Below are 13,278 nucleotides of genomic sequence, written 5' to 3'. Positions count from 1 at the left end.
GTTGTTTCCCCTTGCCCTCCTCCCCAGACTCAAGGAAGCTCAGGCAGGCTGCAGGAGCACAAGGTGAGCAGAAACAGCAAGCACTGTAAGTTGATCAGCTGTTTATAACTGTCTGTTATCCTCAAAACAAAAGCCCACTGCTCTCAGTTCAGTGGCTGCCTGCTTTCTGCCTGCCAGACTCCATTAAAATATTGCTCAATTTAAGCGTAATAAACATCTACTCCTTTTAAAAGATTATCAATGATTACGTACAACTCATAAACACACACTTCCTCATTCTGTGAACATTCAGCATTAATTTGAACACAAGTTACAGGCCGGAACAGAAATTTCAAAGAACACCACGGCTGTAGTGTTGTTGGCATGATTCCTTAATCTATGTTGACATACTATGGTCAATTATGATTTATTACCATAAATATATTACATACTTCTACTTTCATACTGAAATATGAAATACTGAATTATGAAATGTATTTCTGCGTCCTCATAGTGTACTTTTCATCTGTCTTCTTTTCATTTTTAACTAAAGTTTTGCAGACTTCTGAAGCTTGGTGCACTGATTAAGGTAGATGTGACCTTTTTTAAAGTCATGTTTTAAACAATATAAAACACTCTGCAAGAAATAACAAATTGTGTGCCTCATGTTTTTTTTTTGTTTTTTTTTTGCAAAATAAGTTCAAGTGCCTTGTTAAAATGGCTTACATATATATACATATATATATATATATATATATATATATATATATATACACCCAGCCTTCCTTTAATATACAAGGTTCACGAATAGGCAAATAGTCCTCAACTTTGGCTTCTCCTCTGTTTTGCCAGCTAATCACAGTAACCAGCTACATCCGGCTTCTCCTCTGCCACCCGCTTGATAAACAGGATTGGCTCCTTAGGTTTATGACGTCATATACCCAGCCTGACTGAATCCATATTTTTGAGACTGCCCTTGCTCACTGCAGTTTCAAAGCAAGAAATGCTCAGGCATGTTATTTACTGCTTATCATTACACCTGATATGTCTTCTAACACATGAAAAACACCACATGAAAACATGATTTTCACTGGAGGGGGTCTTTAACTTTGAACTTTCCAGAATAATAATGAGTGATATTTGGCTAGAACCTTGAATTGTTTGTGCTTTCCCGACTAAAGTGTTCAGATTCAGGTGTATCCCTATTCTTTAGTGAGCTACTGGCTAAAAATGACAAAAAAAAAAAAAAAAAAAGATTACCACACGGTTCCAGCTGGACTAAAGATCCCTGCTCATGATTCAGCATCGGTGGTCAGTCTTTGATCTAATATCAGCTGCCCCTTTCCAAACCCGTATGAGCCTCAGCAGTATGGAGAACGCAATGCAAAGAGCGTCGCAACACTCCAGAGAAAGTGGCGAGGGAGGGGGGATGAAGTGACAAAGCATCAAAAGGGTAGAATAACATGAAAGAGAGGTGAGGATGAGAAAGAGAGAGCAGGAAAAGAGGGATTCATTCTATTCTAAGTGTTGCCTGCAGGATGTTGTGGCTCAGTCAGAGCCTGGCATCTGTTAGCAAGTCATTTCCACAGCATGGCTAAGCTGTTTGTGCCCCCAAACCCCAACCACTTTCACAGGAGAATGGCCACGGTTTGCCGTGTGTGTGTGTGTGTGTGAAAGCAGTGTGTGAACGTACAACACTCATACTACATAACTGTTGTCATCAACATGGAGATGGTTCAAGTGGGTGAATCAGTTTTACAGTATGTGTTTTAAACAAGAGCAGAAATGCTGCTGTGTGCATGTATATGTGTGCAAAATGTGTACACGGTGTAATAGCAGATAAGCCTGTCTGTGCACAGAATTGATGTGCCTGGGGCTATGACAGCGTTGGGACAGCATGATACCAACAGCAGCACCACGTCAAGCTAATAACACCCAAAGCACATCCAGCGGCTTTTACAAAACAAGCCAAGCTCACTGTCTCTCGCATAGATAGATTTATGAACCATGTCATCTACAATAATGTGATACTTTATTAATCCCACAGGCGAGCTCCTTCCATTTGCCCTTCACCACAGCACAGAGTCACCGACAGAGTAACACCCCAGCTCACACTTGAGTAGGATTACTTGTTGTAACACGGGTTTGAACTGCTGTACAACTGACAGGCAGTCGCTCTAATAACTGACAGTTTATTTATATAGTGGTGAAATATCTGAAACCAAATTAGCAGAGACATGCGAGGGAGCTGGATCACGCTTCTGGTGGCAGTTTTTTTTTTTTTTTTATCATTTTAGGGGCAGTTAGGGGCCACTTGGATTTCAGAGGTGTCAATTTTTTGAGGCCAAACACCAGGGCAGCAAGGCTGTCAAATCATCCAGTCAATCAAGTCCACAGAAATAATTATTTTAAGTTAAAGGTTAAGGAAGACTGATTAATTTTTTCTCCCTATTTTTTAACACTAAGCACAGTGACACTGGGAGCAAGTCTGAGGTCAGTCTATATAATGACGGCATACTAAACAGTGTGCCATATATAATGAGTTAGTATCTCAAAATAACAAGTTAGCGTCTTAAAAAAATAATTATTTTGAGATACGAAGTCATTATTTTGAGGTAATTAGTCATTACATGGAGATATCACCTTATTATTTTGAGATACTAACTCAATATTTTGAGATAGTGAGTCATTATTTGGAGATACTGACAAATAATCATTAATGAATGTAAGTTCAATCAGGAAGACCTTTATGTCACACTCATCCCTGACTGTCTTTCTCTCCCCCTGTCTCTCTTTAACCACTTATTCTCAATCAGCTACCCATGACCGTTCACTCTTTAAGTCAACCAAGCAGATTTAGGCACAGTCTTCATCAGCCAATCATGCTGTTGTATCAAAACTTTAAATCTGTTCTCCTCTCTGCCGCTTTCAGGTGTCATTTCAGCATGAAATTGTTTGCTACCCTCCTCCAGTTCTTTCCAGTGCTCCAGTTGAGCTCAAGTCGAGTCCTCGTCTCATCCAGAGCACTATCCCCTTTAGACATCATGATGTCTCAATGGAGTCTAAAAAACGTTCACATTTCTCTCTCAGTTGTGCACAATGAATATATTTTGTACACTCAGAACGAGTCTTTCCTGATTGAAATGTTATTTATATACCTTACAGGAGCTTTTTTACGTTGGCAGTAATGGGCTTCCATAGAGAAAGATCCAGCAGTTCGCCACAGATCTAGCAGTTTGTCACTATTAACAGAGACTCCAGTCTGCAGTGTAAATCATACACATGTGGCTTTATGATCAAAGAAAGTTTCTTTCACATCAGCACTTCTGTCCATATCCACACAGTCCTTTTCTTGCACTTGTCCTGAGCACACACTCTCTCTGCTGCGAGTCATTCCACTGAAATAGTCTGGTTTCGCAGCAGTAAATACCAGTCTCAAAATCTAACTCACCAACAAAAGCCTCACACTTGAAAGAATGCATCTTAGAGGGATGTGGAGGCACATCGCAGACCAATTTTCTGTAGCCCAGAGCAGTCCAAAGTACAGAAATGCCAGCAGCTTGATGAAAATGTCACAGCATAGAGAAGCGCCTAATAGTTGTTTTGGGGCCAGGCTTTTCCAGTCGGGCATATTGGTGTTAATACAACCTGCCTAAAACATGACAGTATCTGTGGTAGCACTAATGATCTGATGTGGGCTGCTGAGAGACTGAGCAGAGGGTTTAAATGTCAAAAGGAAGTTTTGAAAAAATTAAAAACATGCATGTCCTCCCCTGAGCGAGTTCAAGGGCACGGGAAGTGTTTTGTTTTAATTGCTTGATGTGGTGACAAGTAGCTTGTGAACAAAACAAATCTGCAAGCTCTTCCTCAGGCAGATACGTCTGGACATCCCTCTGCTCAGACAGATTTCCACCTGTCCTCGATATCTGTGGACATCAGTATGGGGTGGGGTTTCATATGATGACTGACAAAGGAGCATCACAGATTCAGATTTGAAAACACATTTCGAGCTCAATGGGCCATGCTCACAAAACCTATTTCTCCATCAAATGTTTTCAGAAAAAAAACATGTTTGAATACTGTTTAGGTGTAATTTGGGAAGGTTTGTGACCCAGCCAAATTTTTTTCCTGAAAATGGACTGAGTACTGCCCCAACTTGCACGAGCCACTCACAGTGTCGTGCATGAATCTATTAAAAGAGCGGCATTCATTGAATGTACTCATATTTTTATATTATTCAGTTTCTCAGTATTTTCAGTATTTACTTACTCAATATTTTAAGATAGGGGAGACTGAGACAAATGTAACTTTTTTATTTATTTTTTTTTCCTTCACAACTCAGGAACTACTTGAAATATTTGGTGGTTATTGGTGGGGGCAGTTGTTACAGTGGAAGGGGACAAGTGAAATACTGAAAAACTAAGTAGATAACCCACTGTATCTCAAATGAAAGCACACCTCAAAATAATCACATTGTTAAGTGTTTTTGTATGTGGTTTGAATTCTTTTAGATGTCAGGCATCGTCTGCATTGAAAGCAAAAGTCTATCTCTATTTTTACAGAAGACTGGCCTATTATTCCATTTAAATTCCATTTAAATTAAAAAAAAAAAACAAATAAAGAAAAAAAAAACTGAAGAAATTAATGTGAACAAGTTCATTTTTGGGATGTTTGTCACGTTTCATTGCTCTGAATGGTTTTATCCACTTGGCAGAAGCATTTTTGTCTGCACCAAATGATAACGCCCCTTGGATATTGAAAATAAACGGAGAGATTCCAGACATATTCACATTTGTGAATGCCAGGCTAGGTTACAGGGTGAGTAATAAACTATTAGATTAGACACCCACAAAAGCATTAACAATTGGATAAGCTGATGTATTGTTTTATCAGTGATCCAATTGCATCTGGAGGACAGAGCAGCATAAGTGAAAGGGAGAACAGAAGATCACAGATGTGCTTGCATGTGTGCAGGTCTTTGTAAGTGTGTGAACGTGCACTGTGCGTACTCTTGTGTGTGTGAGTGTGTGCGCTCTATAGAGGTGTCTCTTCCTGTACACATCAATCAGGCCGCTGTGTTTGGGAGGGTAATTAGCGGACTGCCGGAAGCGTCCTTTTTATGATTGTTCTCTATTTTTCACATTCCTTTTTTTGCACATGATGCCTTCATCTCATTCATGCTTTTATGTGACTAGTGTGCGTGTGTGTGTGTGTAGGTGTGTGCGCACGTGTTTATGTCGATATGAAATGCAGAGCTTCAGGGGAAACCTAGGGTAAACCTAGTGAGAAGACTTCAGAGGCACCTTTAACACGAGAGACAAGCAAAATGAGTCTTGAATCTAGACATGCAAAAACTGTAGTGATTTAACTGTCAAATTAATGATACATCTTCATCAAAGTACACGTCAAAAAGGATTTTTTTCTGCATCATAAAATAAAAACAACATTCTTGCTTTTTACAGTAAAAATTGTAAAAACTCCACTGTGAGGATGTCTCTAAAAAGTAATGAAAATCATCAACTACAGCTGCAATGCCAACTTGCTTTGTCCTGTTTAATAATACATTACTGCTAAGATACTGAAGGTTGCACGGCCAGGTCCACGAAATATAATCAGGTCCAGTGGCCTGGTAGCTCAGCTGGTTGAGCTTTCACCCCATGTGCTGAGGCGGTGAGTCCTCTGCTTATCACCCTTTGCTGCATGTCATTCTCCCACTTTGTGTCATATCTTCAACAGTTAAAAAATATATATATAGAAAAAAAATGCAATCAGCTTGTTTTTTTCTCTGCATATAGTATATCTGAAAAGATGCACCAGGTGTGTATCAACCAGGCTGAACCAAGATGCAGCTGGTCAGGCCACATTTAGGAATATTAATTATTGTCAATCCATGTAAAGAATTTAACCGATTAAAAATGTATTGATCAATAATTAATCAATAGCCTAGAAATGGCATTAGTTGCACCTTGTTTGACATTGTTTTGTCTGGTGGAGCCATTTGTTGAATAAAGAATTTAAACTCAAAATGTGAAAACGAGTAAGAAAAAAAAAACAAGAAAAAAGAAAATTAGAAAATAAATTGAAAAAAGTTTATTCTTTTTAACTTTTTCAACTTTTGCTTAAGGAAAATGCATAAAATTTCCAATATTAGCCACATTCACACAGAACTGGGAGCTGTAGCAAAAACGCTGAACATCTCTTTAATTTTGAATTGGGGTGTTGCCTTTAGGCTGGGGGTTGCAGGGGAGGCCAAAAACCCAAATCAAAACAAACAAACAAACAAACAAACAAACAAAAAAAAACAGATTGAAACAGAGTCAACTTTTGGAGAAACCCAAGCAAGTGACACACTGTGGATTTGGACACACTTGGTTTATGTTATGTAGCTGGCTTCGACGTCTGGGTCTGGCTTGCAGTTTACACTGCAAAATAGTGACACAAAGAAGCTTCCATTGGTCTGTGTCCCTGTGTTTGAGAGAGACAGAGAGGGAGAGAGAGAGAGAGAGAGAGAGAGAGAGAGAGAGAGAGAGACAGAGAGAGAGACAGAGAGAGAGAGAGAGAGAGAGAGAGAGAGAGTGTGCAGCTGAGGGCTATCAAGTCACAGACTGAATGAGAAGAGAGAGCACCGGTACAGAGAAAACTAGTTATTATCTGATTGATTCACAGTGGTTATGTTTTCATCACAGATATACTCCTTTTCCGTAAACAGGTGCTGGCCCGGTTTGACCCAACGCTCCGGGGGTTTGCATCTCCATTACAACAGAGCTACCCACTTAGCTTAAATTGAGCATCTGTAAAACAATGGATAAATACTTTGTTTCCTATAAGTTCTTCACAAAGTTCTTAACACAACTCCTATCAGCAGAAAAAAAACTTGAAACTGTAAAATAAAACAAAAGCTTGAAAGAACAAATAGTGACACAGCCGCAAAACTAAACCACAGAGATTCATTTAGAAGCTACAAACACACATGCTTATTTAAGGCGGAGAAGGGGGTGTTGGCCACAGTTGGTGAGATGTGACCACAGCCCGCATGGAGGAGGGTCGGCCTCGCGTTGACACCCCTCCAGACAAGGTCCATCTCAAGTGCGACTTGGCACGGCTCGACGTGTTAAAGGTGGTAATGGGAGTGCAAATCAGCGCGGCACAGTTTGACTCAAGGCTGCAAAAAGTGACGATGGAAAAAGCCCTAATAGACACCCACACACCGCCACTCAATCCTATGGCAAATCACCGCAACACCTGCCTGAATATGGCTTTAGTATGCTTGATAAATACAAACATCAGTCAGTCTTTCTCCAAGGAAGAGAGTCTGGTAAATTGTTTCACCCCATCTATAGCATACATTATAATAAATATAGAAGGCAAGACTGACTTCTTCATGCTTCATCCCTGGATCAAGAATCTCAGTGGACACAAGCTGCCAGATTTCTATTATTGCTGCACATATCAGACAGGCTATGAAAAATAAGTCTCAGTGCAGTGGATTAGGCCAAAGTAAAATATACAGTATACAAAATAAAACAGACTCAAGGAGAGACTTTGTGAGTGGCAGGGTTAGGGAGCAAAAGCATGAAACCCCTTTTAGAGCCTGTGCGGACGAGAGCCTGGTCTGCATGGGGTCTGAAGGGGGGATGACAAGGGAGGATGTTCATCCGAGCATGTGAAAAAAGAAAGCGAGGGAGAGAGGGAGGAAGGGGGGGGGGGGGGGGAGGAGGAGGAGGGTTAAAGAGCGAGGTGGTGCCTGTGGGTAAAAGACATGGAGCTCATAGGAGACTGTCGGCTGCGATTTGGCCTGGAAAGTTTGGCAGTGCCCTCTGCAATTAGCCCAGACGCTAATCTAATGGATGCTGCCAAGAGGAAAACGAAGACCGAGCCGTTTGCACAAATGCACGTACAGACACACACATACACGGATTAAACAAACTCCAAAGGCAGGAACTGACTGTAATCTCTGTGTGTAATTCTGTGGCACAAACACACTCACACACACAAACTATGAGCATCCACTGGGGGGACCTCAAATGAAGATGGATGTCCCTCCTCCTACCCTGGCAAGTCTGTTGCTCTACCTTTCTTTGCCTGCTATTATACCAGCCACACTCCCTATCCATCTCCCTCACACACACACACACACACACACACACACACACACACACACACACACACACACACACACACACACACACACACACACACACACACACACAAACAAAAAAAATTGCGCTCTATCCAAAATGAGCCGCTCATTTCACTTCCTTTATAGCAGGTGTTTGAGCAGGTGTGTTTGCCTTTGTTTTGTGCACATGCATCCGTTTAACGTGTGCACCAGAGTGTTATACTGGGCCTCATGCAAGAACCACTCATGTGAACAAATCTGTCCTTAAGTGATTTGCACGAGTGATTTATAAGTAATTGATTTATAGTTTTTCTTTCAATTGCTAACATTCAAAACTGAAGTCACATTGCCAAAACTATTCACACAGTCAGTCAAACAAAAGTGTATGTGAACCAAAACTGTGAATCATTTTCCTTTGCTTTCACACAAAACACATTCAGTGACCCCATTTTCCAAAATCCATCAACTCTTTTTCTCACTGGTACTCCATCATCAGCTAAACACTATATTTGCAGCACATTTTCCAATTGCTAAAACACTGTTTTTAAAACAGTTAGAAGCATATTCAAAACAGAATGATGGACTTGTGCATTTCTGAAGCAACCATGTTGAAATATATAAAGTCTTAACAGAATATTTTCAATAAAAATGAAATTATAGTCATTCCAAACACAGCTGATTGTAATTTCAGCTGAAAGTCTACTTGTGGACAAATGCAGGAGAGAGGGATGATTAACGTCACAGTACTGAACAGTGTGAGTGATTTCATACATGGTGCTGATGTTTGGTTTTTTTTGTAATTACACTATTATTACAGCCCTGGAATTTGGGGATTTTTTTTTTTTTACAAGTAAATTTCTATATGAAAAAATATAGAAAAAATTATTGTTGAAAAAATTATGTCAACTATATCATTTATGTATTGCTTTCTGACTGAGAATTGTTTCCAGTGTTTGGTTGAATGAGCTTATTTTGAGATGTTTGAAACATGTTTGCTGCCAGTGTTTTGACTTGAAGAAATGATTTGGTGGCTTGAGTCAGAGGTGAGATTAACTGATTTGGTGATGCAGACTGTAATGAAGACTTTTGTAAGTGGACGTATTGGACTGAGTGGTCCATGTTACATCCGATGTCCCAGTTAAGGTCATGTTTTCCTCGTTCCCAGTTTTCTGTCAGTGTTTCCTGTTTTATTTTGATACTCACCTTTGTGTCATGTTTCAGGCGCTTTACTTCCTGCCCCTGTGTGTTTCCCTCCTTTGTGATTACCTACCCCGCCCTAATTCACTAATTTCACCTGTCGCTCATCATCCCTCCTCCCTTGTGCATTTAGTCCATGTGCTGCCCTTTATCTGTTGCCAGTTTGTCTCAGTGACTTAAACATTCTAGCTCTATTTCTGTTTTCTTTTGGATTTGACCCGATTTTTGTGTACTTGCTTCAGCCTACTGTTTATTGGATACCTTAATTTCTCTTTGGATTGATTTCCAGAACTCTTTTTCATTAAAAGACCTTGTGTTTTGAGTGTTGTGTCTCAGTTCTTTGTCAGTTGGCTCCACTCTGATAGTCCAGACCTGTCGTAGAGTCATGTGCAGTCAGTCTGCTATTATCAAAACCGAAGCTTCCATTACAGTTTTTGTCATCTGCGAACAAACATCAGTCAATACTGAAGCCACTTTTTCAAAACTCTTCATACACTTTGTATTATCTCACTTCCAAAACTCATGTAAAGCAACTCTGATTCTGCACATAAATCAGTCTTTCATTATAGAATAAAAAGAATCTTTATTTACTTGTAGTACAGTATATAACAAGAATAAATCTGAAATGTAGTAATTTACTTAAATATCCTTTGTTTTTTATATTTTTGAATATAGTAATTTACTTACTTACTTACTAACACAAATTCCTAAAACTCCAAGACTGCAATAAATATTACAAAACAACACAATTGACAGGTATAGTGCAATCACTCACATTGTACAGTACCATCCTCTTTTGTCTGTTATGACTAAAAACAGGACACCTGTAGGCTTTCAGCTGAAATTGCAAACAGCTGTGTTTGGAATGATGATAATTTCAACTTACTGTAAATATTCTGCTATGATTATGCTTCAATATGGATCTGCAGAAATGCACAAAAATGTCCATTATTCTATTTTGAATGTGTTTTTAGCAGTTTTTGAAAGCAGTATGTTAGAAAAAAAAAAAAATGCTGTAATTGTAAAATGTTTTGCAGGTGCTGGAGCGGGAACGAGTAAAGAGTTCATGGATTTTGGAAAATGAGGTCATTGTCTGGATTTTGTGTGAAAGCGATGAAAAATAATTCACAGTTTTGTCACTTTTGTTTTGCTGAAAAAGTGACTTCAGTTTTGGCCAATGCTTGTTAACAATTAAAAAAAAATACTACAATTACTATATATTTCATTAGTTTGAAGACATTTTGAGGTGTAAAAATAAATTACACATCATAATTATCTGACGTTATCCTGTTTGACTGCATTTAAAACTATAATGTAATTGTAAAGTTGCACATAAAGCCTATTATCATGACTGTTAGGTGTACTGGGTGTATCTTCACATGCAGGTTTATTTGTTTGTCTGAGGGAATGTCCTCCATTGTAATGCCTCACAGTTCAACATCGCCTTTAACAGCACATTCTGTACCCTATCTCCATGATGGAGATTCTCCTTGACCCCCTTCACACTGTTGCAGTCATCGATCGCCTAACTGTTAAGTTTTTTAGGTTTTTTTTTAGCCATTTTCATATGGGTCCATTTCTTCATTTCAGTGACAGTACGACCCCTCAGGTAACACAGCATTAACAGCACTCGTTTTTCCTGTTTCTTGGCTTTAGCAGGTCCCTTAATTCTGCTGATGACACTGTTAAAAGACACTGTTAAAATGACAGACTTTCCTTCATGGGTGTCTGAAAAGAGGACTTCAATCTCAGAGCTCTTCTTTTTACACTTCGATGCCTTTTTCATGAAAGAACACTTCCTGACATATGTGCCAGGAATGCTAATTTACAAGTGTCATGCACGTGGTATGTTCATACAAGCCCTCATATGAAAAGTAAGAGAAACTTATGATAACAATCTGAAAATCTTAGCATGAGGCCCAGTGTGTGTGACGAACACTGTAAGAACAAGCCAAACTTACACTGTATGACAATGGATTTGTATGATCTTGTGGGCAGGTGTTATGTATGTTTCACCACTTGTCCTTCTTGAAGACTAGTTTTTGAACTCCCACTTTCTGTCTTTCATCCCTTCATTTCCTTCTTTCTTCCTGTGTCTGCCCTCCAAAGCATTTTTCCTTCCAATCTAAACATGTGCCAAACTCAAAACAACACGTTTTCATCTTCACCCTTGTGAATACCCTGTACTGTAGTGTACTTGCAGCATGCCCAGTCCTCTATTATACTGTAGCGCCGTGGACCAAAGACTGTTGCCTCGCAGTTTCAGTCTCAGTGGACACCCCATACATGGTCCATCTATTGTTACAGTGTTGCATGTACAGTGAGTCTTCTGGCATGTTGTCTCTATGGCTTATCTGACAAACAATATGCTTCATGACATCACTTCTATACTGTTCAAACTCGGATGGTACAGTCTAGCAAAATACTAAGTTGCATGTAAGTTAATTATTATTTTGTTTGCTAAGATTCAAGGGCAGGTTGCGCCAACAGGACTAAACAGATCATAACTTGGCACTCGAAGTCCAACCTAATAGGACTTAGAACTTGTAACACACCTGTTACACCATCTAGGCTTAAGCCTTTGTCTTGATAAGACCAGGTGTAAATCTTATACCTGGTCAGGAGCAGGCGTGAAGTCAAAATCGAGGCTGATTAATACAGATATAGAGCCTCTAGTCATAAATACTTTCTATTCTGTGCCATGAATGTCCAAAGAGATGTGTTATTCAAGAGAACCGTGTGGAAAATTAAAGGAATAGAGGTGGGAAATGAATTATATTCAGTCAGAAATGACTGTGTGCACTGCACTGATCTGTCGAGCTGACTGTTATATCCCATTAACAAGGCATATCATTTATCGAGACATGGAGTATCCGACACGCTGGTACAAATGGACACAACGTTTTTTTACACAAATGATTAAAAAACTTACTACATCACATTTCCGTTACTTCTCTCCAAGGCGATGGCTTTTTATTTATCAATACATTGTACTGCTTGGCTGTCAGCATTTTCTTGTGCTAGCTGTACAGCTCTAATAATTTTCTTACTTCACAATGAGGGTCAAAAACATCTCTTGCACACCTGAGAAGTTTCTTTTGACAGGTGCGTAGGTGGAGTGAGTACGCCTTGTAAGAAAGAAAAAGAGACAGTCTTCACTTGCTCAATAAAGAACACTTTTACTACACAACTTTTCAGACTGTGTGCGGGTGTCTCTTTTTCTTTTTTACCTCGTAATAAGGAAATGATTAGCTACAAATCACCAAGATAGCAGAAGATTGTTAACAATGTATCATAGCGATGCACGCTGCTAAGCAACAGCAATAGTATTGTGGGCATTCACATGAATATGCATAGTTAAGTTTCATTGGTGCAACTGACATAAAGCCCCCTTTAAAGACTGGTATTAGTAAAGACCAGCTCGCACTTAGTAAAGACCAGTTGATGCAACCTGCTTTGAACTATTACCTCCGCCAAGCAGGTTACGTTGTAGCATTGGTGTGTTTGCAGGATAATGGAAAAACTACTGGCCCAATTGCCATGAAACTCAGTGGCACATGCCTTGTTTGCGTTTCTTAAAATCAAGTATAAACGTCTTGGGAGGCACTAAGGCCAGGATGCAGCGACGGTGCTGCTGCAAAACAGTGTTGAGGGGGAACCTGTTTTGGTGGAACGAGCCTTGGCATTAAAACGACTACATCACTGCAAACGAAAAGACAATACCTGTTAGCATGTTTACATCTGTACCAGTAGCGTCCCAGGTGCTAGTTTGCTGTTTTCAGTGCATAGGTTGCAGCTCGGAGGTTGTTCTTGTTTCCCGGGGACTAGCAGATGCCGTGATACCGCAGACAATTGCAGGACTTATACCAGTAGTGCGCATCTGGTGAGTCGGACTAAACCCACTGCATTTTGGTATGGATCTGAATCACACATACAAATATTGCGAGATAGGGAATGTGGCCTTGGCGGATGCTCAGCGACAG

General features: G+C 39.7%; 1 protein-coding gene across 1 annotated transcript in view; it reads right to left on the bottom strand.

Annotated features, from left to right (window-relative positions):
• Positions 1–13,278, bottom strand: part of LOC146310028 (voltage-dependent T-type calcium channel subunit alpha-1I-like) — a 151,862-nt gene that overhangs the window by 123,817 nt on the left and 14,767 nt on the right. The window lies entirely within an intron of this gene.

This window comes from Lutjanus erythropterus, chromosome 19, assembly GCF_056507025.1.
Source record: "Lutjanus erythropterus isolate fLutEry1 chromosome 19, fLutEry1.hap2, whole genome shotgun sequence".
In the NCBI taxonomy this organism is placed as follows: domain Eukaryota; kingdom Metazoa; phylum Chordata; class Actinopteri; order Lutjaniformes; family Lutjanidae; genus Lutjanus; species Lutjanus erythropterus.
This window is presented reverse-complemented; position numbering and strand designations above follow the sequence as displayed.